General features: G+C 47.4%; 1 long non-coding RNA gene, 1 other non-coding gene and 1 pseudogene across 2 annotated transcripts; all 3 read left to right on the top strand.

Annotated features, from left to right (window-relative positions):
• Positions 1 to 80: 80 nt before the first annotated feature.
• LOC144119972 (uncharacterized) lies at positions 81 to 1,556 on the top strand (annotated as a pseudogene).
• Positions 1,557 to 4,473: 2,917 nt separating this feature from the next.
• On the top strand, positions 4,474 to 8,351 carry LOC144118920 (uncharacterized). The gene is made up of 3 exons (XR_013312188.1): positions 4,474 to 4,561; positions 4,661 to 4,753; positions 8,194 to 8,351. It is a non-coding gene; the product is annotated as an uncharacterized LOC144118920 (long non-coding RNA).
• Positions 8,352 to 12,154: 3,803 nt separating this feature from the next.
• LOC144122257 (U4 spliceosomal RNA) lies at positions 12,155 to 12,293 on the top strand. Its single transcript, XR_013312867.1, has one exon. It is a non-coding gene; the product is annotated as a U4 spliceosomal RNA (small nuclear RNA).
• Positions 12,294 to 25,790: the final 13,497 nt, after the last annotated feature.

Genomic DNA, 25,790 nt, shown 5'->3' with positions numbered 1-25,790 from the left:
TTCCAGTGCACGTACGAGAGCGCCACCTGACGCCTCTAGTATTTCTGTTACCGGCGTGTTGTTTGGCGCGCATTTTAACTATGGCAGCAGACAAGCGCAAGTTACTCCAGTTCTTGACGGACGACGATGAGCTGGACGATCTTGATCCCCGGAGGCGCAGACAGCAGCAGCGGTTCACCTCGGTCTGCAAGCTGCCCGTGTTGCCATGCAAGGTACCATTCCACTGTTTTGTTACCATTAGGGAATGTTACCCGTCCCTTTTGTATGCAGACCGCGGAGTCGCAGAGAGGAGGATCTGTGCTATTGAGGGCTACGTACTAAATGTGGTATCTCGGTACATTGATACTCAGTTCAAGGAGCACTTCCGGATTACCCGCAGCACCATTGAGGTAAAATACATGCTTTTATTATTCTATTAGGGCAAATACGAGTGTGGCACATTAAAGAAATGAAGTGCGCTGCGCGACTCTGGTTATACAAGCACGGAAACATGCATGGCATCACACTTTTTATCGTTTAATGGGCAATGGTTCACACAAGTCAGCTATTATTTTAAAATCCGCTTATTTATTTTGTAGCTTATGAAATTCACTCAATCGATGCTCATAGCTCCCATCTTTGAACTGGAGAGCGGTAATTCCTGCTCTCCATTAACCGACTTTTAAATACTCTGCCTGATATGCAGGTGCTGCTAAGGATCACACAAGAGCGGCTTATCATGGAGAGGACACGTCGCGTACCTCTGCAAAGAAAAGTTCTGATGACACTGTGGTTGCTGGGCAACCAGGAATCATTTCGTGGAGTTGCTGATCAATTTGATGTCAATAAGAGGCTGCTGTTCATTCTAAATAATGGCATTATAGAAGTATGGTCATGTGCTGCAATAGACCTCATTCGTTGGCCTGCAAACCTGCATGAAGTTGCTCGAGAGTTTCCAGAAAATGGCACCTTCCTGAGGTTGCTGGTGGTGTGGATGGCTGCCACATGGCAATCAAAGCCCCTGAAAAGGAGCAAGATGCGTACTACAAGAGAAAAGAATTACATTCAGTCATCTTACAAGGTTGGTGCGACAGCAACATGATATTCACTCACATACATGCAGGCAGCCTGGGACGAATGCATGAAGCGAAAGTTTTTGCCACGTCTGACCTTGATAAAGTAGCTGACAACTTGCCAGAGAATTTTCACATCTTAGGCTACCCTGCCTATCCACTGTCAGTAGGTCTCATGCGACCATACAGAAATAATGGGGACTTGACAAAACAGCAAAGTTCAATGAAACCCTAGAAGCAGCAAGGTCGGTAATTGAGCGAGCATTTGCTCGGCTCAAAGGAGAACTCAGAAGACTCAAGTATCTCGACATGCAAACCACATTAAGGATGAGCAACTGTATTGCAGCATCATGTCTTCTTCACAACGTAATTCTAGAGTGTAAAGGGCCATTTGGTGATGACGCCATGCAGGAAGAGAGTGACGCGGATGCACCTCTCGACGATGAGGACACAGAACCTGCAAAAAACTGTGTTGCAATGAAGCCAAATGAAATAGCACGTTAACTGTGCAGAATGTAGTGTAAGAAGGTTTACAATAGGAAGTGAACTTGCAGTCCGGAGATGAAAGTGTTACACTTATGCAGCACACAGGCTGAATTTATGTAAACATTTTATTGTATGAATACTTTTGGCCACACAGGCCCGTGAACGGCAATAAAATATTACTGAAGTAAATACACTGCCTCTATATTATTAGAAAACAAAATAAACTAAACAGTTTTCCTGAGGTACTGTAAATCGTTCAGTATATATGTTGCGATTTTCAGAATATATTCACTGTGACTAGAAACAAAAGGCAAGAAGTAATACGCTGGAAACAAAATGCTGTCGCAAAGTGTGACTGGAAACAAAAGGCAAAAAGTAAACCACCAGAAAAACAACGGCTGTTGTAAAATAGATTTATTCACTAGGAATAAAGATGCCAGCCAGCAGTTCTGCCAGCAAGACGAAACACGCAAAAAAAAAAGGGGGGAAATGTCAGCTGCTGCTCCTATCGAGTGCGGTCGCTAAGGCGCTTGAGCATTTGCAACTTGAGTCGCTGCATCTTGAGCTGCTGCTTGTACCGTTTTCCTTCTTCGTCTTTCCATGAGTGCATGTTTCTGAGGATTTCACTCAAAAAGTCGGACGGCATTTGACGCCGCCCAGCATTTGGTGGGCGCTCTCGGTCAGATAGTCCGTCATTTGTCTGCGCCTTCTTGCTGTGTGCGGATGTCTCTGCCTGTTCCTTACTGTCGCCAGCTGACATGCAGCCTGGAATTGCATAGACAGCTGAGGTGGAAGGTATTTCGAGCTTGCTCTACACCATAGGAGCTTCATACTTCATGCTTAAAGAAAGCAACTCGTCCATTAACTGGAAATATGGCCACTCTTTTCTCCCCCTCTCCGCCTTCTTTTTATGCAGGCGGTGCTTGTCCTAGGTTCACTGCAAGCCCTTGAATTTTGTTTCACAGTCACTACCAGTGTGTATGTGCCCACGGTCGCACATCTCATTGCTGATCGTTGCCCAGATTTCTTTTCTGTTTTCGATCACTGAAGTCCTGCCGGTTATTGGAATATGATGAGATCAGGAGAAGAAACTCTGCATGCGTCCAAACCAAGCGTTCCTTGCGGAGACCTGCATCACAAAAACAGAACGCCTACAGCTTTAGTACTTGTATTAAAAGGTGGGTAGCACCGCATGACCATGTGTATAAAAAAGAGGCACTCCTCACTGTTGTAGTTATGATCACCGCTGTCACTGTCAGCCACCCACATCGGAAAATGGCCCTCTGTAAAAATAAAAAAATTGAATTATTTTCAGTAGCCCTAGAAGACAACAGAGATGAGCACACTTGTCCAGAGTGCTTATGCAGTGCTTTGCACAAGAAGTTCAATTTTAAAGAGCGCACGGGGTTTCAGACATAATACTGGCGCTCTGCCACAGCCAGATAGACATTCAAATAGTGTAAGCATAAGCCCCCTTGCCACTCAATGCTGCCTTAAAATCTCGCCACATATGCGCCGCGGCATAACACGCTTTAAAGAAACGTGCATTGCTCAGTATAGAGGAAAACGCGGCGAGAAAAATGCACTGCATGCAGGGTTTCCGTATACAATGACAGAAATCGCTTTCTTCGACTCTTTTTTCGTTTTATCACAATGTGAAAACATGGTGTTTCAGAATTAAAGAGCTTCTACCGTAAATTTTGCTGAAGAATAAGCTGACCATTGTACTTTCATGTGAAAGGGCAATCGCCCGCCTTCATGAATGCTTCACAAACAAAAAGCTCTCGTGTGTATTCCCGAGCGCAATGTGCCCCTCTTTTCGCCACGTTCTCCATTCAGCAGCCAAAAACATGCCATCAACATATTGCAGCCTTATAGGCTAAATCCGCAAGGCTGGCAATTCACGAAGAAACAAACAATTCTGTCGAATATCAACGCTAAAAATAAACCCCTGCGATGAATGCAACCGCCCGACGTATGGAGGCAAACGGCAAACTCTTCGACGACCAAAGAACGAAATAAAACATCCAAAGGAGTAACACATACCTAAGTCTCCTTGCGCGCTTTCCACACCGACAGCCGAAGCCGTGTGCAGCATGTCTACTCCACTGCCCAGCTCCACAAGCAGGTCTGCCCATGAAGTCGCAGCGCTTGTGTCCAGTACGAACCCTGCGCATGCACCTTATAATAAAATAAAGCTCTTGACGAGCTTGGAAACATCAATTACGTACCGGTGTTTATGAGCGCGGAGCCCGAAGCCATCACGCCATCATCTGAAGAAAGGGCGCCAAAAAGTTCGTCCAGGCCGGAAAAACGTCACGATACCGGAAGAGAGGCTTGACGCGCGCCCCCGTGCACCACCTTCGAGGATGGAGCGCGTAGAGCGCACTCTGCCTGCGTGCACCGGAAGTGAGTTGTGGTCGTTTCGCCTACTTGGAGCGCACTCTGAGGACTCGAGCGCGCTCGAGCTCCTTAAATTAACGCGCCCAGTCTTGCGCCGCTCCGTTTTGCAGGGTGTTGCTCCTTCATCTTCGCCTCTGGACGAGGATTCACTCTCTCACCCCTCTCACCCTCTCCACTTCCCCCACTCAGTTTTGCCGGCGCGCCGCGCCTCAGCACCTGCTCCGCACCACGTGACCAACCACGTGACCAACCACCTTGGCGGCGCCGCCACGCTGAGGGCTCGAAATGCTAGCGTAATGTAGCTATCGCTACAAAATACTGGTATTACTATGGTTTGTGTCCTGTTGTAAATGTAAGGTATGGCCTAAGAATGTCACGGAGTATCACTGGGTTTGCTCATTACGATTATTTCGCTATTTCGTGCACCGTCAGTCACATTTCAGATCAGCCATCACGTTTCCACACAAATCTTCGCGTTTGAACAGCGATTGAGTATTGTCGTCATGTAAAATAGTGTACTCTCTTACGTTGCAGAACATACGCACTGGCACCACAAGTCGCATGAAAATCCAGCTGCAAAGCCGCCTGAAAAGTGTGATAGAGCCATACCGGAAAGAGCGGTGAGCGAGCGGCGTGCGCGAACCCCGTGTTATTTTTACATATCTTTTCGTCTCCTAAGGTGTCTCGTTTCACTTTTTTCTATGGAATCTATTCCGCAGATGACAAGACATGGCCGCTTATTGTACTGCATCTACCCGTGTGCAGGCACGAATGTGAAGTTCAACCACGTGATAGACGGAAGTCTATGCTGGGTAGGTATGTCCTATTCGTGGGTCAGTGTCAGTGAGGCATCCAAATAACACAGCTTTCCTAAAGGCTTCTCCGGACTGCCACTGTCTGTGCTATCATTTGTTTTTGCCCCATTTATGGTCCCCTGCCTTGGTTTACGGTTCATTTCACATAGCACAATACAAATGCTTAATCAGATGTAGCCTGAACAGCTACAGCTCGAACTGGTTCACGCATATTGGTTCACTGTTTCACGAACTACACGCATATTTCTTTCATTCGTAACACAATGCATGACGTTTAACGCAATAGCGTTAAAGGCCCCGTTAACCAGAAAATCCGGTGCCGGCATTGTTGGCGTCGGTGTTGTGAGCGATAAATAACGGGCATGGCTCTGACAGGTGGCCCCCGGAGAGCAACCTGGCATCCGGATAGTGAGCAAACTGCCCACCGTGGAAGGTGGCAGTTAAATTAATGATTGGTCGCTCGGGAAGAGCAAGCTGGGCCGCACAAAGCCCTCGGCTGGAAGCACCTGCCATCGCAGGGCAGTGGCGCATCGCTTAACCGCTGCACAACTGCGTCAGGAGGAGTATGATGAATACCAGGGATCTATGAATGTAAAGGATACCGTTCAGCATATATGGAAATTAACCTGTTTCGTTATCGCGTTATGCACTTAAGGTGGAGCTAAAGTGTCCCCTCTAATTTTTTTGACAGCCGAACACAAGAACCACACACGTACGCCGCTATCAACACATGAGTTTCTTCTAATGGTCTTCAATTTTTGCAATCACTGCATGGAAAAAACAAATCATGATAGAGAACACACAAGAAGGTCAGCAAGCGACACGAAAATAAAATAAACAATCTACTCCATACCCCTGACGATACCCCTTACATGCTGTTATGTTGAGAAGACAGGCATATTTCTTAATGTGCCTCGACAAGAGCATGACAAGAAACTATGAAGTCGAGTGTTTGACGGAATCCCGTCTGGCGAGGAGGGAACATCATAACAGAAAAGACGAGCACTCGCCAAAAAGGAAAAAAGGAAAAACCATTGACGTTTCGGGGCCCGTACGGGTCCCATGTTCAAAATGGCAGCGGATGGGCGAAGGTTGTGATTTATGTACGGTGCAGGTGGCATAATGAGCATGCTTAAATGTCAGGAAGATTACCCCGCGTTCGGTTCAAAACTTGTGAAGTGATTCTAAAAGTAAGCGGAATGGTAAATGCTTCTCCGTCGCGATGACTGAGTTGTCCCCATCGATGGCATGTGACTCAGCTTGATAGTTTTCACCCAAGGCATTTTCTTTCGTGCAGCCTTTGGCGACGTCATTTTGATGTTCCTTTAAGCGCCTAATAAACTTGCTTCATTCGCCGATGTATGCAGCTTTGCAGTCCTTGCAGGAAATTTTGTACACCACTCCGCGGAATTTGTTTCTTTCAACCCGGTCTTTAAATCTGACAAGTTTTTGCTTCAGTTTACTTGGTGGCACGTGGGCCATATGGACATTGTAGTCCTTGAAGGCCCTGGCTAACTCCTCGCTGACTCTTGGAGTGTAGGGGATGCTGGCCCGCTTGCTTTTCTCGGTGCCCGTGGTTTCCACGTTTCGACTTGAACAGCGGCGTTCTGCAGTCATTATCATAGTTTTCGGGTACCCGTTGTTGGCAAGATCCTTCCTCACGATTTTTAGTTCGGCTCTTAGAGTCCTCAAGCTTGAACAAAGGCGGAAAACGCGGCCGAAAAGTGCGGATGCGAAGGAGCGTTTATGCGTGACAGGGTGTGCCGAATGGAAACTCAGGTACCGACCAGTGTGAGTAGGCTTGCGATGCACGCACGTTGCGAACCCATCGCTTGTTCTCTGCACAAGTACGTCCAGGAAGGGAATGGCCCTGGCGCCATTCTGTTCTTCTTCTTTGGTGAATTGTATTGTCGGGTGAAAGGAGTTCCGGTGCTCAAGGAAACGGCTTGCATCCTGTCGGCGAATCAAACATAAACAGTTATCAAATAAAAAAACAGTTATCAAAGTACCGGAGAAACAGTTTAGAGGCTGGTTGAAATGATCTCTCTGAAATGGACTCTCAGAGCCGAACTAAAAATCGTGAGGAAGGATCTTGCAAACATCGGGTACCTGAAAACTATGATAATGACTGCAGAACGCCGCCGTTCTCGTGGAAACGCGGAAACAATGGCTACCGAGAAAAGCAAGCGGGTAAGCATCCCCTGCCCTGCAGGAGTCAGCGATGCCTTAGCCAATTCCTTAAAGGACTACAATGTCCACATCGCCCACGTGCCACCAAGTAAACTGAAGCAAAAACTTGTCAGAGCTAAAGACCGGGTTGAAATAAACAGCTTCCCTGAGTGGTGTACAAAATTACCTGCAAAGACTGCAAAGCTGCATACATCGGCGAATCAAGCAATTTTATTAGGCGCTTAAAACAACATCAAAATGACGTCGCCAAAGGCCGCACGAAAGAAAATGCTTTGGCTGAACACTATCAAGCTGCATCACATGCCATTGATTGGGACAACGCCTCCGTCATCACGACGGAAAAGTATTTATCATCCCGCTTACTTCTAGAATCACATCACATACAAACCACACCACTGTTTTCAACTGAACGCGGGGCAATCTTCCTGAGATTTACGCATGCTCCTTATGCCACCTGCACCGTAGGCACATAAATCGCCACCTTCGTCCATCCGCTGCTATTGTGAACAAGGGACCCGTACGGGCCCCGAAACGTCAATTGATTTTCCTTTTTTCTTTTATGGCGAATGCTCCTCTTTTCTGTTATCAAAAAGAAAATATACTGTGTAGCCATATATGGTAAACTGGATGTCTGCTGTAGCGTATGCAGCGAAGGAAACTGCCAGCCGATTTATCAAGACTGTCAAATTGTGACCGAGGGCAAATCCCAGCTCGGCAGGGAGATAGTACAAGCCTGCCGTAGAGCGAAGGACCACGATCTATGAGTCAGGACCACGATCCATGAGTCTGTCAGTTTCTTTAACAAATACATTGAGTATGTATCAAACAGATTGTGAATCTTGTCCTGATGTAACTTGGTCCCCTTGTTCGCCGTTCTCCATTATGATCTGATTTTTTCATGCAGTGATTGTTTATAAAGTGACAACCTTGTGAATAAACTCATGAGTTGATGGTCATCGGTGTATGTGTCCGGTTGCTGCGTACGTTTATCTTTTCGCTCTGAATCTACACCCTTATCATGAACAACCAGCACCACGAACTTCTACCCTTTTCGACAGCATTCCGCTCGGCTGGTTTACCGCTGATTTTATGACACTTAATCACCTTCAATTTTTCTGTTTTTTTTTCTTTGTGCTTTCTCTTTTGCTGTTGTTTGAGTGTGAACGTCCATCGACGCTTGCTTTTCCGTGTCATTTAACAGTGTCAAGTTGCTGCCTTTTTCTGTTCTCATTTTTGACAATATCCAGAACAGCCGCGGACGAGGGGAATGCTTCAAAGGTTTATGTTTACCACGACGCATTCCTTCATAAGAACATCTGCACTTCTTCCCGGACACATTTGATCTGGACAAGGCTTCACATTTGTGGCAACAAGCATTGAAAATATAAAATGACTCGACGATTCACTTGCGCTGTCGCTTCGCCTTCACTGCAAGTCTTTGCTGTTTCGTCTAATACATTTGCGCCCCCACGCCACAGCAGTGCGGGCAGTCTTCGTGATGTTGGCACTGCATACTTACCGATCACGGCTTTTTTCTTTTTTGTCCTCAAGGCCAGGCTTTCTTCACCCTTTTCTATTCTTATGCAAGAGCTGTCAGAAAGTGCTTGAGCTTGGTGCCTTTTAGTACGACTGTTTCAAACTTCAAACTGTTTCTTTGTGACACTAGTACATGTTTTTTTTTTGGAGGACGAGGAAACGACTTGATTTAAAAAAAATGTAGCTTCTGTTGAACTCCGCTTAAAACGACGTATAGTGAGCGAAAGCGCGCTGACGTAAATGGTGACGCCACAGACCACACCATAGCAACCAGATGGCGCAAGTCTCAAAGTCGTAAACTACACTTTCGAGACGTGAACTTAGATCAACGCAATTTTCAGCCTTACTTCTCGAACGCATAACCGAATGGCGCTAAGCACTTGACACTGTTCATGAGCAATGTGCATAACCTTCCTTTTGACGTTTCAGTAGTCATGGAGCAGAAGATAATATATGGGCAATTAGCGGGAGATAACACGCCCGCATGCATTCAGTATATATATATATATATATATATATATATATATATATATATATATATATATATATATATATATATATATATATATATATATATATATATATATATATATATACAGTGCTAAGCGGACAACGTTTTAACATTCCTTCTTTGGGCAGAATTTCCGTGGTCTGGAAAGGAAGTTTTCAGCTAATACTGACTTTGTAACTGCGAACTTTGACACCCGATAAAAGTGTTTAAATAGATTATTCGACACTGAATTTCACAAAAAAAAATTAAACACACCACGCTGGCTCCGCGCTACGTTAAAGCATTCAGGCTGACGCCGACAGTGAAGAAGGGTTAATCAGGTGGTTGAACCAAACAATTGGCACCGCCAATGCATAATATGCGCCTTCACATTAACTTTTTTCCCATCCGCGAGCACGTTATCCAAAGTGAGTGCATGAACAACGCCTTGTAGCAGGGCGAAACCAGAAAGCCCGAAGACCAGCAATGACGGAAAGGTAACGTGACCAAATTTCGCAGCACCCATACTCTCGCGCTAAAGCAGCGTGGACATACGTACTTTGTGCAAATGAGATAAAATCGAAAAAACTTCCCTTGGCCTAACCGCCTCCTTCTTCGGGCTAAAATTTCGCACAGGGCTGTTAATTCGCGAGCAGTTTTGATTTATATTACGTTTGGGGCGAGTACTAGTTTGATTCGGTAAAAACATTGCTGTGGCTCAACTCAGCTTAGCCAGGTTTCACGGAGCGGAAGCTTGGTTAAACGTGATATACACACAGTTAGGCCTATGTTCATCTTTATTGCAGCACACAATTTTTATTTACTGTTCAAAATCGGCAAGTATTGATTCTTATTGCTAAACAGCCAGGTTTCGCAGCAATGATGCCGGTAGCGCCATTACGTACTTTCGGGACGAATGAGGACTCTAAAAAGGATGCGGAGAAACGCATGAAAGGAACGCAGGGTGTCGGGAGAGGGGCAGCGGCGCCCAATGCTTTGTGCCCAGTTTTTACACAGTATTCGAGAAAGCCGTTACAAGCCAACCGTGCAATCGCATTCTCCTCAGCCATAACTTCAGCTAACCGTAAAGCACTCGTTCCTCCGGTGAGCGCAGATGGCGCTACCGGTACCACTGCTGTGAAAGCTTGCTGTTTCGGTACGCTGTCATCGCAGACGATTAACATTTTTTTATTAATTCTTACCAAATCAAGCACGGACCTCACCCGTAAGTAATATAAAACAAAACTGACCGTCAAACACAAGCTTTGTGCGAAATTTGAACCCCAGCAAATGGGTGGTTTGGCCGAAGGAAATGTTTTTCCTGATATTATCTGATGGACGCTACAGTCAGTACTATGTGGAGATTATGCTTGTCGATCGACCAGAGCGCTAGGTATCTGCTGCTGGTTTCCTTAGGGACCCTAGCGGTGCCTCAGAGAGCGGGACGACTGCATGCGGTCGCGCTAACCATCCTCCGCTGAAATGAAGCTTTTCCTAGGACAATCGTGTAAAAAAACTCTCGTTCATTCGTTCTGCGTCATCCTAGCGACGCCATTGGGCCCCTCAGTGTGACGTACTAAGGTGTTATTTCTACATGCGATCCCTCGCAGAGAGTGAACGTGGAGGTGGTCACTGACTTCGGAAGTGGCAAGGTACACAGTGTTTCTCTCCCCGCAAGTGGCAAGGTGCACAGTGTTTCTCTCCCGGTGCCCTGGCCTTTTCCAGAAGTTTATGAACGCGGATGGCCAACGCGCGTGCATTATATGTTTGCTCGATTTTCAGCCCGAACTAAGTTATGTCACCCGCCCTGAGCGGCCCTGACGATCTAGTCGTGATGGCCTGACTTGGCTGGCTCTCCTTCCTGGCCAGTTATTTTCGGCGGCGGCGCGTGATGAGACAGCAACGTGCGACCTGTGTCGTCTAGTTGTGTTGCACACCTTCCCCATTCTCTTCTGATTTGTGCCACACGACACAACTCTTAGGCTGACCGGCGACATTAACTCTGCTGTCAGGTTTATGTAGTCGTTGATTGGGCACGCTGCTCTGCAGGCCCGTCTCCACGTGTGGCGGTGGGGTCTATAGGTTGTAATGAGGAATAAAAGTTCATGCAGACATCGGTGCACTGCTTTTAATGCAGCTTACTATTTAGTATACACCTATGGTCTTAATTAGCCATGCCTTCCTTCCATCGGAGTGGTCTGAACACCTCTCGCACACTAGGTGGATGTTCAATCCACCAAGCCACCGCTGCGGTGCACCGCTGCTGACTTAAGAGTGTGAACTCTGCTTTAAGCCAGCGCTGTGTTTGTCTGCCATTTTTCTACCAGGTCATGCGTTGATGCCTGTAAGAACAGCAATAATCTACTGCCAACTGGCCCTTCAATGTACCATTCTCCGCTGACAATGTCACGACGACATAAGGAACATGTCTGGTTCCTGCCATGAGCAGTCGCGAGATCCAAGGGAGCGAACCGCCGTGTCTGACTACCTTCCTCACGAATGCACTTGGAAGCGCACCTTTATAGCTTGAAGTCCAGTTCTGCCTTCCACTTAGTCGTTTGCTTTCACCGTTGGTAGTGTGTCGGCCTTGACGGGATTTTTTAATTCCCAAAAAACAACACGCAAATAAGGCTTTGGCATCGTAGCATGACGTCATAAGAGGCCATTACTAACAACCATGCATCAAGACAAAGGGTAAGCGTGCGTAAAATAAATTGCGCGTGCAGGCACGCATTAGCCCCGTTTTACTCACAGCCACGGTGGCCGTGTCACTCAGATATCGAGTAGAGTCGGTTTCGCACCATCGCTACTGGCGAGAAGCGTTGCGCATCGAAGAGACGAGAATGAACAGCTTTCAGGAACCATGTCCGGCTATGACAGAAATCCACTGCCCTGATTTCTTACTCTCCTTTCTTTTTAACTTTTCTTTTCATGCTAGCTATGTCGCTGTCAGCCACGTTACGAGAAACGATCGGGACAAAACGTGACGGAAGCCAGCAGTCATCGAAACCAAGGAGCATAGGGGGTTTTGTAGCGATAGCTACACTACACCACCTCTTCGAGCCGTCAGCATGGCCACCGCTTCAGCATGGCCACCGTGGCCACCGCTGGTCACGTGATTGGTCACGTGGAGCGGAGCAGCTGCTGCTGCCGGCGGCGGAGCTCACCGGCGAAACCGACTTGGCTTTGGGCACAGGCAGTGTCGCATCCCATGAAGTCTGGACTGAGGAGTGACTATTGCTAGTTAAAAACTTTTCCCAATGCCGCTCCTGGACGGCGTGAAAGCCGTCGGCCGAGACAATATTTGGATGACCTCCTGATAAAATAATAATAAGCGGCACGCATCCCGCAGCAGATCTGTACTGAGTCGGTCCCGCGTGACCTCCTGAGCGCACAAAGCCCATCAGAATCTGCGACCCTCCTTTCGACCCCAACCTAGTCTTTGCCTCGAGTCCTCACTCTGTATGACACCAGCCTCCTTTTAACAATAAAAAAATACACCTCCGGCGCCGCAAACGTGCTCTAATCCCTCCGTGCGCGGTAACCCTCCCCCGTGGTCTTAACCGTGCTGAGGAGGTTGCGTTTCGGAAGATCCGGGTCGGGGTTGCCCTAACGCCAGCCGTGACCGCAATTTCAAGTGGCCGCAATTTCAAGGTTTATATCCCCGCTCCTGGTGTCCACTCTGCAAGATCAAAGATGGTGAGGCGGATATTCACTACCTGTTTTGGGTTGCCCGGCGCTGAAGCCGACGAGAATTCGGCACCTGGCGGCAGTATGTCTCGCATTGAACAATCCGGATTCAGATATCGCTTGGTCACAGGGACCACATCATCGAGGAAATCAACATCGCTTTTTAAAAAAAACCGAGCTGCAACAGCTGTGGGCATGCGCCGTGTCAAGTGGGACGAATATGTAGAAGGTTGTGCACATACAGCACCACCGCTAGTCTCACCTCTTGTCGAGGACATCTGCCGCAGCTTTCACTGATTTTCTGTTTATTTTCTGCATGCGGCTTTTGGCGACCCCTTTCTGAACTGAATAAGGGAACTGTCACACATAATAGGGAGTTTAAAATAAAATTATAAATGAAAGATGTGTGAAGAAGATGACCTGGATTAACTGAAGACTAAAGAAGATGAAGAAGAAGCATTCGGTGAGGTGGTGAGAGATGATTGGTGGAGAAGCATTCGATGAGGTGGAGAGAGATGATTGGTGGAGAAGAGAAGAAAGAGAAGACGACAAGGCTTACGTGGACTAACGCTAAGGCTATAAAAGGGCGAGGGAGAGCGAGGCACGGGGGGGGGGGGGGGGGGAACAGAGAAGCGGAGGCCTCCTGCGGGTCAGGGACGCTTCGGCTGGAAGAGAGCGACGCCGGCTACTGCTCCGGTGAGCTGGCGTTCTACAGCTTCACATCGTGAACTTCCTGCCGTTCCTGAGCCCGTTTCGGAAATTAAACTGAGAACGCTACCACCTGCTACGGCCAGGGGTGTCTCAGCGCTGTTTCCACCCATCCGGGTGGTGCATCCAACGCCAACAACACCGGCATTACCTCCACAGGCGCTAGGACCGGGAGCTTGTACGACGCAGCCAACGATGCCGCCAGCGACGCCAGCCCAAGCACGTCGAACGCCACCTCGATGCCGGCTACTGGACCCATACAACGCCGCAGCCGCATCGAACCAACCGTGAGTACGATCACCGACCACTAACAATAGAACGCTAGTAGTAGACGCTGGTAGCAGTGTTCCCGGGTCGTGTGTATTTATTATCTGTGTTTGTGTTAATAATAATAATTGGTTTTTGGGGAAAGGAAATGGCGCAGTATCTGTCTCATATATCGTTGGACACCTGAACCGCGCCGTAAGGGAAGGGATAAGGGAGGGAGTGAAAGAAGAAAGTAAGAATGAGGTGCCGTAGTGGAGGGCTCCGGAATAATTTCGACCACCTGGGGATTTTTAACGTGCACTGACATAGCACAGCACACGGGCGCCTTAGCGTTTTTCCTCCATAAAAACGCAGCCGCCGCGGTCGGGTTCGAACCCGGGAACTCCAGATCAGTAGTCGAGTGCCCTAACCACTGAGCGGGTCTGTGTTTGTGTTAGTTTCGTTAGTTTTGTGTGCTAGTGTGTGTGTCATGTAGGGTGTATTAAATGTGCGTCTGTGTGGGTACGCCTGTCGCCTAGTCCATTCTTTCGGTCCGAGTGTTCTCCGGGGAGATCTGTGAGAGGCACCCAGCTAAAGCCAGCCTGTCCAATTGGTTTTCAAAGCTCAATTGCATATTGTGAGTGCATGGCTTCCTGAGCAGAGATTCAAGTCAAAGTAAAGAAATGCCTTTTTTTGCTAATTTTTAACGCGAGGAGTAGAATGGCAAAAGGCCTTCTTTTAACGCGTCGCACAACACGAGCATACCCAATTTGTATAGAACCCCAATATTCAGATCTAAATACTGTAAAAAGCTACCCACACGCAGTTCACAGGTGATATACAAGCCAAGGTGTCTACTAACGGATAAAACAATGAAAACACCCTCTTAAAAATGACCAATTTGTAGAGAAATAAATTAAAGTGTCTGCCGAATGAAACTAGAAATGATGAAAGGGCGACGGGGGAAACGGGGAAGGGGAAAGGGGTTGTTTAGCGGTTGTTAGTGCATTGGCATGACTGTTGGAACGTGTCGCTGTGTGATCGACATTTATGGGAAAGGAAACATAAATTCAAGTGCTCTAGAGTTGCCTAGGATAGCATAAACTTTATTTTTTTTTAATTACAGAGTCATTCAGCGGTCCGACAGAGTTCTTCTATCTTCCTGATGGATATATCTTCTCTCTGGCAGGGTTGGTGCCCCTATTCCAGGGCTCAAGTGAGGGTGGCTGCTCGTCGGGCATGCTGTATAAGCACCCGTTGTATACACGGGTCACCGCTGGAGAGCACCCTCTCCCACTGTTCCGCACTCGGGTTTTTTACTCTATAGAATGCTTTGTTTTTGCTGCATTACGATGTAATATAATACAGGGTGTTTTTTGCGCCACTCCATGGGCATGTGTCCCTATATTGCCCAGGAACATTTTGCTTAGAATGTTTATGCTTGCGAAAGTTCCGGGTTGCAGTTTCCACCTGTGTACTGCGTCATGTTGGTTTAGTATGTTTTGGGGTGGGGAGTATCTTATCCTTGTTCCTCTATGATAATTTAGTAGATCTGAATACGTCGAGGCCACCGTCATGAAGTCCTCGGGGTCTCCGTTCAAGCGAGCGTGGTTTGTATGCCCTCAAGCGATCTTGTCGACCCTTTGGTTGCCTTCAATGTCGGTGTGTTCCGGTATCCAAAACAGTGTGTGTCTGACTCGATTCTTGTTCTGGCCAGCGCGGAGAAGCACCTGGAGCGCTTTGCGGCCAATTCTGCCATTTGTATAATTACGGCATGCTTCCTTAGAATCTGTTAGTATTACATGGGATGTATTTGTGCGGTAGCCCTCCGCGGCCGCTAGAGCAACAGCCATCTCTTCCCCCTCCGCTACCGTACAATCCCGTGCCGACGCGCAAGTGATTTCCTTAAAATCCGAGCCTATCACTGTCGCTACGACCTTTTGCTCTTTCGTTCCTTGTTTGCAAGCATAATCCGCGGCGTCCGTTTAGACCGTGTTCGCCTTGCTTGCTAGGTATTTCTCTACATATTTTGCCCTGGCGTTTCGCCTGGCCGTATGTAAATTTGGGCCCATGTTTTTGGGTAGCGGCCCTAATTTGATAGAGCTGCGGAACTCAGGTTCGCCATTCTTTGTTCCTCGCTGATTGATTCCTGATAGCGCAGTCTGGCCAGGAGTTCTCTGTTGGTGGCAGTCTGCTGGAGCCTGAGTAGCTGTGATCCCAGTTGCGCTTCCTTCAACTCCTCGAACGTATTGTGTTGCCCGAGTGCCAGCAGCTTCTCCGTTGAGGTACTGTTTGGGAGGTGTAGCGCCGTCTTGTATGCTTTGAGTATGATGGCGTCGATCTGTTCTCTTTCACCCTTGTTGTTGTTGTAGTAGGGGAGGGAGTACGTGATTCGGTTGATTACAAGGCTCCTAACCAGCTTGCCAGCTTGAGCGTATCATCCTCCCTCATGCCACTTCGTTTCTGCGACAAGCTGGTGGCCATGCGAGCCACCTGCGTGGTCGCTTGCTTCAGAATGTTGATGGTGTGTGTGCATCGCTGGTTGCTTTGCACCCACATTCCCAAGATTCTGATGACTTCCTCCTCTGGTATTCGTTGACCCTCTAGGGTAATGTTGAGGGTTTCTTCGTTTCGTTTTCCTCGCCTGACTCTCAGGGGCTCGGACTTCTCCGTCGAGCAAGCGAGGCCTCTTGTCTTGACGTAATCTTCCACGCATTTTGCTGCAGCTTGGAGTTGTTCTTTGTGGCTGAAGGAGCCGTGGTTGGTCCATACGGTGATATCGTCGGCATAGATGGCGTGTTGTATGCCTTCGATATTCTCCAGCTTCTGGGCCAATCCAATAATTGCTATGTTAAATAGGATTGGTGAGATAATGGATCCCTGCAGGATTCCTTTGTTGGGTGTGGGGAACTTTTCGGAGCGCAGGTCTCCTAATCCCACCGTAGCTGTTCTGTTGGACAGGTACGCTTTTACGTAGCCGTGGGTTCGCCGTCCAGGTTGTCCAGTCCCGTGTGGATGGCCGCATGGCTAACGATGTCAAACGCTCCTTTTACATCCAAAGTCATTATTACGTTTTCTCCGTTGTATAGGATGTTGCTGAGTGCTTCTTTGATTTGTAGTACGACGTCTTGATTAGATAATTTGGTGCGGAAGCCGAACATGCTGTGAGGGTGCAGGCTCTCGTCTTCCATATGTCGCTGCAGCCTCCTTGTCCCGACTCTTTCATGTAACTTGCCCCTGCACAAGGTGAGTGATATCGGTCGCAGGTTTCCAACTTGTGGCTTTTTTCCTGGCTTGGGAATCATCACTACTTCCGCGAGCTTCCACTCCTCCGGCACTGTGTCCGCTTCCGAGTGTTTATTGAGGAAGTCTGTCAGCGGCGTGACGGCCTCATCACTCAGGTTGCGGACTCGTGCATTTTTGATTTTATCCGCGCCTGGCGTCATGTTCCGGGTTGATGCCCCGATTGCTGCGAAAACCTCGTCCCTGGTGATGGGTCTGTCCAGGTGTGGGTTTTCTTTCCCCCAGCATCTTACCGTGTACGCCTCGGGTTGGTCTTGCTCGTAGCACTTTATGCGGACTTTCTCTAACAGTTCCTCATCTGTTCCTTCAAATTGGTGTGCCAGTTTTTGGATGGCCTTGTTACTTTCTCATTTGGTCTTTGTTGGATCCATCAGGGCCTTGAGGATGCGCCAGGTTTTTGCAGTGCTTAGAGTCCCGTTTAGAGAGTCGCTAAATTGCTGCGAGCTCTGCCTTGCTAGTTCGGTCGCGTGCTCCTCTGCCTTCTTGGTTATCTCTGCTATCTTCTTCTTGAGTTTCTTGTTTAGCTTCTGCTTCTTCCACCTTTTAGTGAGGCCCCGTCTGGCCTCCCATAGCTTGAGGGGCCGTGAGTCCACTTCCGGTGTCTGCTCTGTTCTTTCCACCTCTTGTGTGTATTGCTGCTGAATGTCTTTGAGGTGCTTGCTCCATTCCTCTATGGAGGTTATCCCTCCTCCATTGGCCTGCATTCCTTCCGGAAGACGTTCTAGTCTGTTATTCGGGCTACTTCTATCTTGCGTCTGATGTTTTCTGCTGACACTTGCGTTCTTATTACGTAGTGATCGCTACCCTGGCTCTCCAGCAGGTTCTCCCACGCGACTTTCCTCCCTCCTTTGACGTATGTCAGATCTGGGCATGTATTGGGGCTAACGCTATTTCCAAGGCGCTTCGATTGGTTTTCGTCTGTCAGGAGGGTGCAGCCTGTGCTTTCCGCTGCATCGCTGACCTGCGTTCCCTTCTTATTGTCTTCTGTGTAACCCCAGCTCTGGCCGCTGGCATTGAAGTCGCCTACTATTAGTAGGGTGTTGGATTTGGCTAATTTTCTGGCGCCAGTGAATAGTTTCTAGAAATCCCCGTCTTTTTGTCTTGGTGGGCTGCATAGATTTACTATGAAAGTACCTTTCTCTTTCCTTTGCTTTTTTTGGGATTATTTTGGTTACGACGTGTCTAATTGCCTAATTGTCTGCTGGAAGTGTTTGAAAATGGCCTGAAGGCTGTGTGCTTGTTGCTACTATCAGGTTGTGAAAGTCGTCAGCGCACTTCAGTATAACATCATGCCGGGGCTAACATGCAGCCCCTGTGTTGCTTACATAACACTTCTCGTCAAATAAACGAGCTTCAAGAAGTGCTGTGCATGGCCAGTGTTACATGTGTCCTTTCCTGGCAGAGGTACAGCTTTCAATTAACAGCTTGCCAGTTAGCCAGCCAATTAGTTTTAAAATTTAGTTGTTGGAAAACGTACAGCTAGTAACACTGATGCGCACAGCAAAGACGTTAAAAACAAGACTCTCTGCAGTACATCAGGTCATTGCTAAGCTACCGGTATTGTGGCGAGTTATGAAATGTTGATTTGCCTCATTCTTCACATTTGGCAGAATAAGCAAGATAGCAGATGAGTACGCATGCAGGCTAACATTAATTAAAAAAGGTACATTCAGAAATGCTAAGTAAAGCCCTTACAATACAGACTTAGCTTACTTTCGGTAGCGTCCAAGGTTTTCACTGCGGTGGTTGGTGACAAAACCAGAGCGGTGTCTGTTACTTCAACAAAAGAGGAATACAGGGCGGGTTTTAACGTTTCATATATGGGGCTGCTAGGGCATAGAGGGAGGGAACTACCTGTGAGTAATAAACACAAAATTGTAAGACAAGCTTACAGGATTGAAATAAGAATATGAATTCCAAATAAGATGCATTATTTACCTATATCCTTGTACCGTTTCATTGCACGAGGTGCTGGAGATGAGATGAAGGCTTTCCCATTCTTTTTCCCACAGCTATTTCAGTGCATCAGCCATTTCATGGCTTGGCAAAGCGCGCTTTGTGAGCTTCCTCCAGGTGTGCCTTGGATGGTCTGGACTGCACACTTTGTGCGTACACTGCTCCAACTCTCAGTTCAATGTGTTTCATGGCATATCTGAAGCTAGGATACAAAAAAACACAGCTTTATAACCTTCATTTGTAGGTCCTGTGCATACAATATAGTAGACAAACGCATTGCCATCTCAGTGATTTAATTCAGATGCTTTTTTTCAGACTCTGCCGAAACTAGAGCCTGACTAGTTCTGCTATATGGGACCGAACAAATCTCGGGAATGAGTCGTCAATGCTGATGTCTTGTTTTGCAACCAGTGCCTATTAAAGGAACTCTTCACGAAATGATCACCTTTGCTTTGAGGAAAACAGTGGTATTGTGCATTTTTTTACAAGATTAAGGCTGCTGGTTGTTTTATTAAGGACTTTGAACGAGCACTGGTTGCTTCTTGTGCACTTTTATACACAACCACGACCTACAGAGGAACATAATATGCAAATCACAGCGACTTGCCAAATGTTGACGCTGTCTTCTGTTGGGTGACGAATGTGGCACCGTGTCTGGCTTTTGCTGTTTTTACATGCCGCATTGGTGTGCCAACGCTTGTTACTGCCTGTTCTCTGTTGCCATTCGTATTAAAATGAAGATAGATCTGCCAGCAGTGTGCTAGAAAGGCCAATAAATATGACCTGAGACTTTTTGGCATCATTATCACGCTGAAAAATTTTCATTTTGCTTTATGTGGGGCACTGCTCTGACATCATGCATAGTATTCTGCATGTATTCTTATGCAGACTCACCGAGCCCTCATGCCTTCATATGTAAATGCAGTTGATTTGAATGCGTCCCTAAAGCAGGTAGTTGGCAGAAGTAATTTCGACAAGTAGCACTTCATCACACTGAAGAGCTTGGAAAGCGCATTGATAACAGAAGCAGACGAGCATGATGACTATTTTCAAGAAATAAACGGCGCCTTTGACTGAATTTGCATTTTCCGCTGTGATTGGAGAATCCCAGTTACAATAAACTTCAGATACAACGAACACTAGCCCCGTGACCGTCAGTTATAAGTGGGATGGACTGTACATAGGATCTAGAGGAAACCTAGCCGAAAAGTCATGTCGTGGGAGTTCTGGTGCACTTTTGTCGAAGCCACATCGAGCACGTAAGAGAAAGCCAGTTTGCAAGACAGCTCAGGAGGCACTGCGAGCACATACTTTTCTTTTATCTCATTTTATCGTGAAGTATCCACAGAGACAGGACCTCAACCTAAGTTTACACCAAAGCAATGCACTTGACATAGATGCCGCTGTATTTGATTGACTTCATTACTTTTCTCTTTCTATGCAGGCTGTTTGAGTAGGCTTTCTCAACATCTAAGGCGGGCGGCTCCCTGAGTTTATGCTGAGCCTGTGCGCTTTGCACAAGTTCCACTCACAATGAAATATGCACCAAATTTTTTATTAGCTAATTTCTTTGTTTCAGCAATGTGCAAAAGGGTTTCAACCAAATCTCGCCGCCTGAAGGGGCATGGTATTGCTTGCTCCTGACTTCTAGTAAACCATCGCAAATGCATTTGAGGATGAATTCTGTTTACTTCATATTTTTCACTTCTGCAGGCCGGTAAGCACAGCTGAGCTTGGCTACCCAATGTTGCTTCCTACTTGGCACTTTCCTTGCAGAGGAAGTGATTTTGAAGCACCTATCGGGTTGTGCTGCTTTCCATCCACTTCAGATCAAGTCGTTTTCAATGCATCTAGAGGCTTACTATTTTAATGTTAACCAACCAACTTACGTCGTTCATGGCAGCCAACATTAATTTTTGGGTTGGTTTCGTTTTGGCATACGTTCCATAAATAAAAACTACTGGGGCGCTCAATTACAATTATGCGTTGACAGTGCGTCGGCTTTAGGACTTCTCCTCGCATGAAGAGCTCAGGTTAGCGGATTTGCGCATTAATTAGCAAAATGTGATTAATAAGCTTGGCCATTTTTCCCGGTAGCCACTCGTCGGACTGTTCCCGTGGCAACCATCTTCAGGGTGCGCATTCCCCCCCTCCCCCGTGTCAGAACCTTCTCCATCTCACCCTCTGTGCTGTCGTGGCGACCACCTTGAGGCCTCTCTCTCCTCTACCCAGCGAATGAAGAAGGAAGAATGACCTCTCACACTTTTCCACCTGCCAACCGTGGCAGATGGCAAGTCATTTTTGCGGAGCCATTTTCATTTTTACTGAGTACTACTTAGTCATTTTCCTTTTGGGTTTGCCTTTACACGCAAGAGCATGCCTCATTACCCCGTACGCATAAATGGGTCAATAATAGCCAACGAAGGAAGGCATCGCTTCCTTGGAGTAATCATCGATCGTAACTAACATGGAGCCCACGGTCCTCGTACATGATAAGGCGACTGACATCGATCATTCACGTTCTCTCCTTAATGGGAGGGAAGTCGTGTGGAACATCAGTGCAGTCAATGCTATAACTGTACACCGCATTATTCATGGGAATTCCTTCGGTACAGTATCCCTGCACTAAAAAACTTGAGGATAACGAACATACGGTGTCTGAAAATTCTTCAAGCTCAAGCTCTCTGGACGCGCCTAGGACTGCCAAAGTGAGCGTCAGCAGCCGCAGCAGTACTCATCGCTGAGGAGAACCCATTGACTGCCTATGTCACAATCGTAGCCTTGAGAGCTCATATTCGTCACCTCTTTCGGATTCCCGCACGTCACCTCGCCAGTCTTTCTGCTAACCGCCGGAGTACATCGTTTGGGAAAATTATCGATGCTCATCGCGATTTCCTACGAGCCCAATTTACACCAGCATCTAGACCGTCTTCTCCATTATGGAGTCTGCACCAACCTCGTGTGCTTCTTTCCTTACCGGGCATCAAAAAGAAGGCTGGTTTATCGTCAACAGCATCGAAACAGACCACTCATGAATATTTGCATGATAAACACGGACACCGGTGGCCCGTATACACCGATGGCTCAGTGACCCCTTCCAGTTCCTCGGGCTCCGTGGTTATTTCCGTAAGGAGTTTAGTTAGGAAAGTGAAAACGTCACACCGAACTTCATCGAGTGGTGCTGAACTTACTGCTATTTGTGTCGTCATTGAGCATATCAGTGAAGAAACACGCCAGCAATGATCTGTTTTCAATCATTCAAAGGCAGCGTTCCAAGCCTTACAATCTGCTGTTCGTCAAGGGTCCAATGAACAACTTTTCTTGGAAATTAGAGAGCTCCGCCACACCGCCATGAATAAAGGGCACGATATTCAACCCTCGTTCGTGAAGTTTGGAGACATATAGTCCAATAAAAAAATGCGTTGAGCATTGAAATCATTCGTGCAGCACCCCTTGGAAATAGTCTCCCTTGCAGTCTATACACAGCTTCCAACGCTTCTTGAGGTCTTGGAAACAGTTGAAAACGCTTCTTTTTAGAGGGCTGTTAGCCCTTTTGTGATGGCGTCTTGAATGTTCTCCACGCTGCCCATACAGCGACCTTTTAGGGTTCTCTTCACACGAGGAAACAGGAAAAAATCGCAGAGGGACAGGTCAGGCGAGTATGACGGAAGGGGAAATAGAGTAATGCTGTGCTTGGAAAGAAATTTTGTCACGCTGAGAGCAGTGTGCGGCCTTGCGTTATCGTGGAGAAGACTCCATTGTCCAGATGGCCATAAGTCAGGGCAACAGCGTCGCAGTTCATCACGCTTGTGTTGGAGCACGCGGATATATAACTCATTATTCACCGTCTGCCCTTGTGGGACGAACTCGTGGTGTTTGACAGCTCTGGCATAAAAAAAAAACTATCAGCATCGTCTTTGTTTTGGTCTTCTGTCGCCGCACCTTTCTCGACACCGGAGAGCTTGTGAAACGCTGTTCGGCGCTCTGCCTCTTTGTTTGAGGATCATATGGAAAACACCATGTTTCGTCTCCAGCAATTATGCTGTTGGCGAATGCAGCAATTTTCTCTGCCTCGGGGAGCAAATGAGCGCTCACTGATGCCCGCGTGTCCTTCTGGTCCTGTGTGAGGGAGTGCGGCAGATGTCTAGCATCCAGCTTTCGTTTCCCCAAGTTGTCACGAAAAATTTGGCGGCATGTTTTCTTGCTAATGTCGAGAGCATCTGATAGCATGCGGACTGTAATGGTGCGGTCTTTCTGTACGATTTTCCTGATCCGAGCCACGTTGTTTTCATTCCGTGAGGTTGAAGGGCGCCCCTGCTTTGTGTCGTCTTCCTCCGACGTTCTCCCCGAAACTAACCTCTTGTGCCACTCAAAAAATCGCGCCCGCGATAATGTCTCGTTGCCGTAAGCGTCACGAAGGAGCTCATACGTCTGCGTGGTTGTCTTGCCAAGCCTCACAAAGAATGTTATGTTTACGCGCTGTTCGGTGTGCACGTCCATCTCTCCACATACACTCACAGTAGAATGCGCAGACGACTAGTGACAACGTATTTTTCTACATGTAGTGCCATATAGCGGCCGCCACAGCAATAAAGATGAATAGCTTAGGTTAGCCTGAAAAGATGGCGCTACACATACGCACCAACATTTATTTTGGGGAACCACTTCTAGAGAAGAAAATAACTCAGTCTCGAAACTTTGCGGACAAAGGTTGCGTTTACCAATGGCTGCCAGGACACAACGGCATCGCAGGCAACCACCACGCCGACGATGCCACGCGAACTGCTCACCATGAGGGTGATTGTGTTTCCATCCACTTCTCTAGAGCTGACGCAGCGGGTAGGCTTAGACAACTGGCACGAGACATCGCGCTTGCCGCGTGGAATTCAGGCCAATTCTCGCTTTTGCGTTTAAAGACTTTGGACCCAGATCTGAAGCTGCGGCTTCCATCCTGCCTACCACGACGTGAAGCGACTTTGTTGTGTCTCCTTCGGCTTGGTGCAGCTTTCACCAAGCATTACTCCTACTGAATCGGTATGGCTTATAGCCATGCATATGCTATCTGCGAGTGTGATGAGTCTATAGCCCACATTCTTTGTGAATGCCCTGCCTGCAGCGCCGAAAGGCAGTCCCTCTGCCATGCACTAGAGCGTCTAGATGAGCGCGCACTGATGGAAATGAAGATTCTTGGCCACTGGCCGCGAAGATCGGCGGCGATGAATGCCTCCAAGGCACTGCTCCGCTTCTGGAGGACTTCTGGCCTGCGCTATAGGCTGTGACTTTACTGAACGCTGCGACTTTGCATAGTGATTTCAATTTCCTGCTACTCAATTTTCTTCTTCATATTCTTATCCCCTCACCCCTTTCCCCCCGTGCAGGGTAGTAAAACCGGTTATTCTTCCGGTTAACCTCCCTGCCTTTCCTCCTCCTCTTCCTCCTTCCAGTGGCAGCCGCCTTCCAGCGTCTCCTTCCTCTCCCCTAAAATTGGAGAGGGAGATTTCCTTTCTCCAATTTGTCACATTCCAACCGTGGCAGCGGGTTGTGGCACTTTCGTGTACCGACCAAGGCAGGTGGCAGCAAGGTACCAAGTGTACACAAGAGTACACCGCCGGACGACGCCGGACGTTTTTTGGAACACTCAACAACTCGGCGCTAAAATTTCCGCCGGAAACACGATAGCAAGGTAGTTAATTTTTCAATTTATTCAAAATATTGAATTCACCATAGAACATAAATTTCAGGCATCCCAAATGAAGAAATATTGTGCGAAAAAAGCTTTGCTGGTGGGCACCACCGTCACGTACCTGCAAGCACGGTTGAGGTTTCCACTGACCCAGGGAGCCATTCAACTTTTTCATCTTTAATGCCAATTTACCCAATGTACTCCGGCGGCCGACTTCCAGTGCCGCGTTTCTGCAGCGGCGTTGTCACGGCAATGCGTATTGCTCTAATGCCGTGTTTCTTCCGCAACGTTGTCAACGCCAACGCATTCAGCTCACATCGCTATGCTACAACCTACAGAAAGCTCACAGCGCGGATATTAGTTTTATAGTAGTATTAGTAGATGAAGAAGACAATGTGCCATGCACAGCATGAGAGTGTGTTGGAATTTACCACTAGGCGAGCTTTGGAGCAATGTTGCGACGCTGATTATCGGCTAGTGGTCACGACGCATGCAGATGGATTTACAAAAAGCATTTGATGTTTCCCACGATACCCTTTCCTTGATTTTGGAACACATAGGCGTAGTAGGTATTATTTTAGAACTAGTTAGCATGGCACATATCAGATGCACCGCGGTGTTAATTATTAACAAGAACTTAACTGAGAATATTCCTGTCCGCTTGTGACTGAGGCATTGATGCCCACTCTCCACACTTCTGCTTGCCTTGTACTTCGAGCCGCTCTGTGCGAAGCTAATTGCGAGCGAAAACACAGGAGAAAAATTTTCAGCTACAGTCGTTCGAAGTAAAAATTCTAGGCTACGTTGACGACTTGGCTGTTTTTTGTGACGATGAGGTCAGCGGTAACAATGCAATGGCACTGTTCCGCAGTTTCTATTTGATGTTGCAAGTTGTCTCATTAATATGCGTAAATTTGTTGAGTTATGGCAAGGTGACTTGACTTGCCCTCCTGAAGTTTACATAATAGTAAAGTTTTCACGTGCTCCGTTGTCTTAAATTTGATTTCCCTTGGCTCAGTATCCAGATATTTCTCTGTACTGGAACGCGAAAACCATGCAACTGCTAGAGCAGTCGAATGCGTGGTGAGATGGAGATTTATCAATATTTGCGCGGGCGGTCATTTGCAATGTGTTCGTATTTGCGAAGTTGTTGAAGTTTTTCTTTTCATTGGAAAATTCACCGAGGGTTTCCGACGTTTGTGTGACAATCGACCTTTGAAAGAACAAGTAGT

Source organism: Amblyomma americanum, chromosome 2 (assembly GCF_052857255.1).
Source record: "Amblyomma americanum isolate KBUSLIRL-KWMA chromosome 2, ASM5285725v1, whole genome shotgun sequence".
NCBI lineage: Eukaryota > Metazoa > Arthropoda > Arachnida > Ixodida > Ixodidae > Amblyomma > Amblyomma americanum.
Note: the sequence above shows the minus strand (reverse complement) of the source record. Positions and strands in the feature narration are given on the sequence as shown.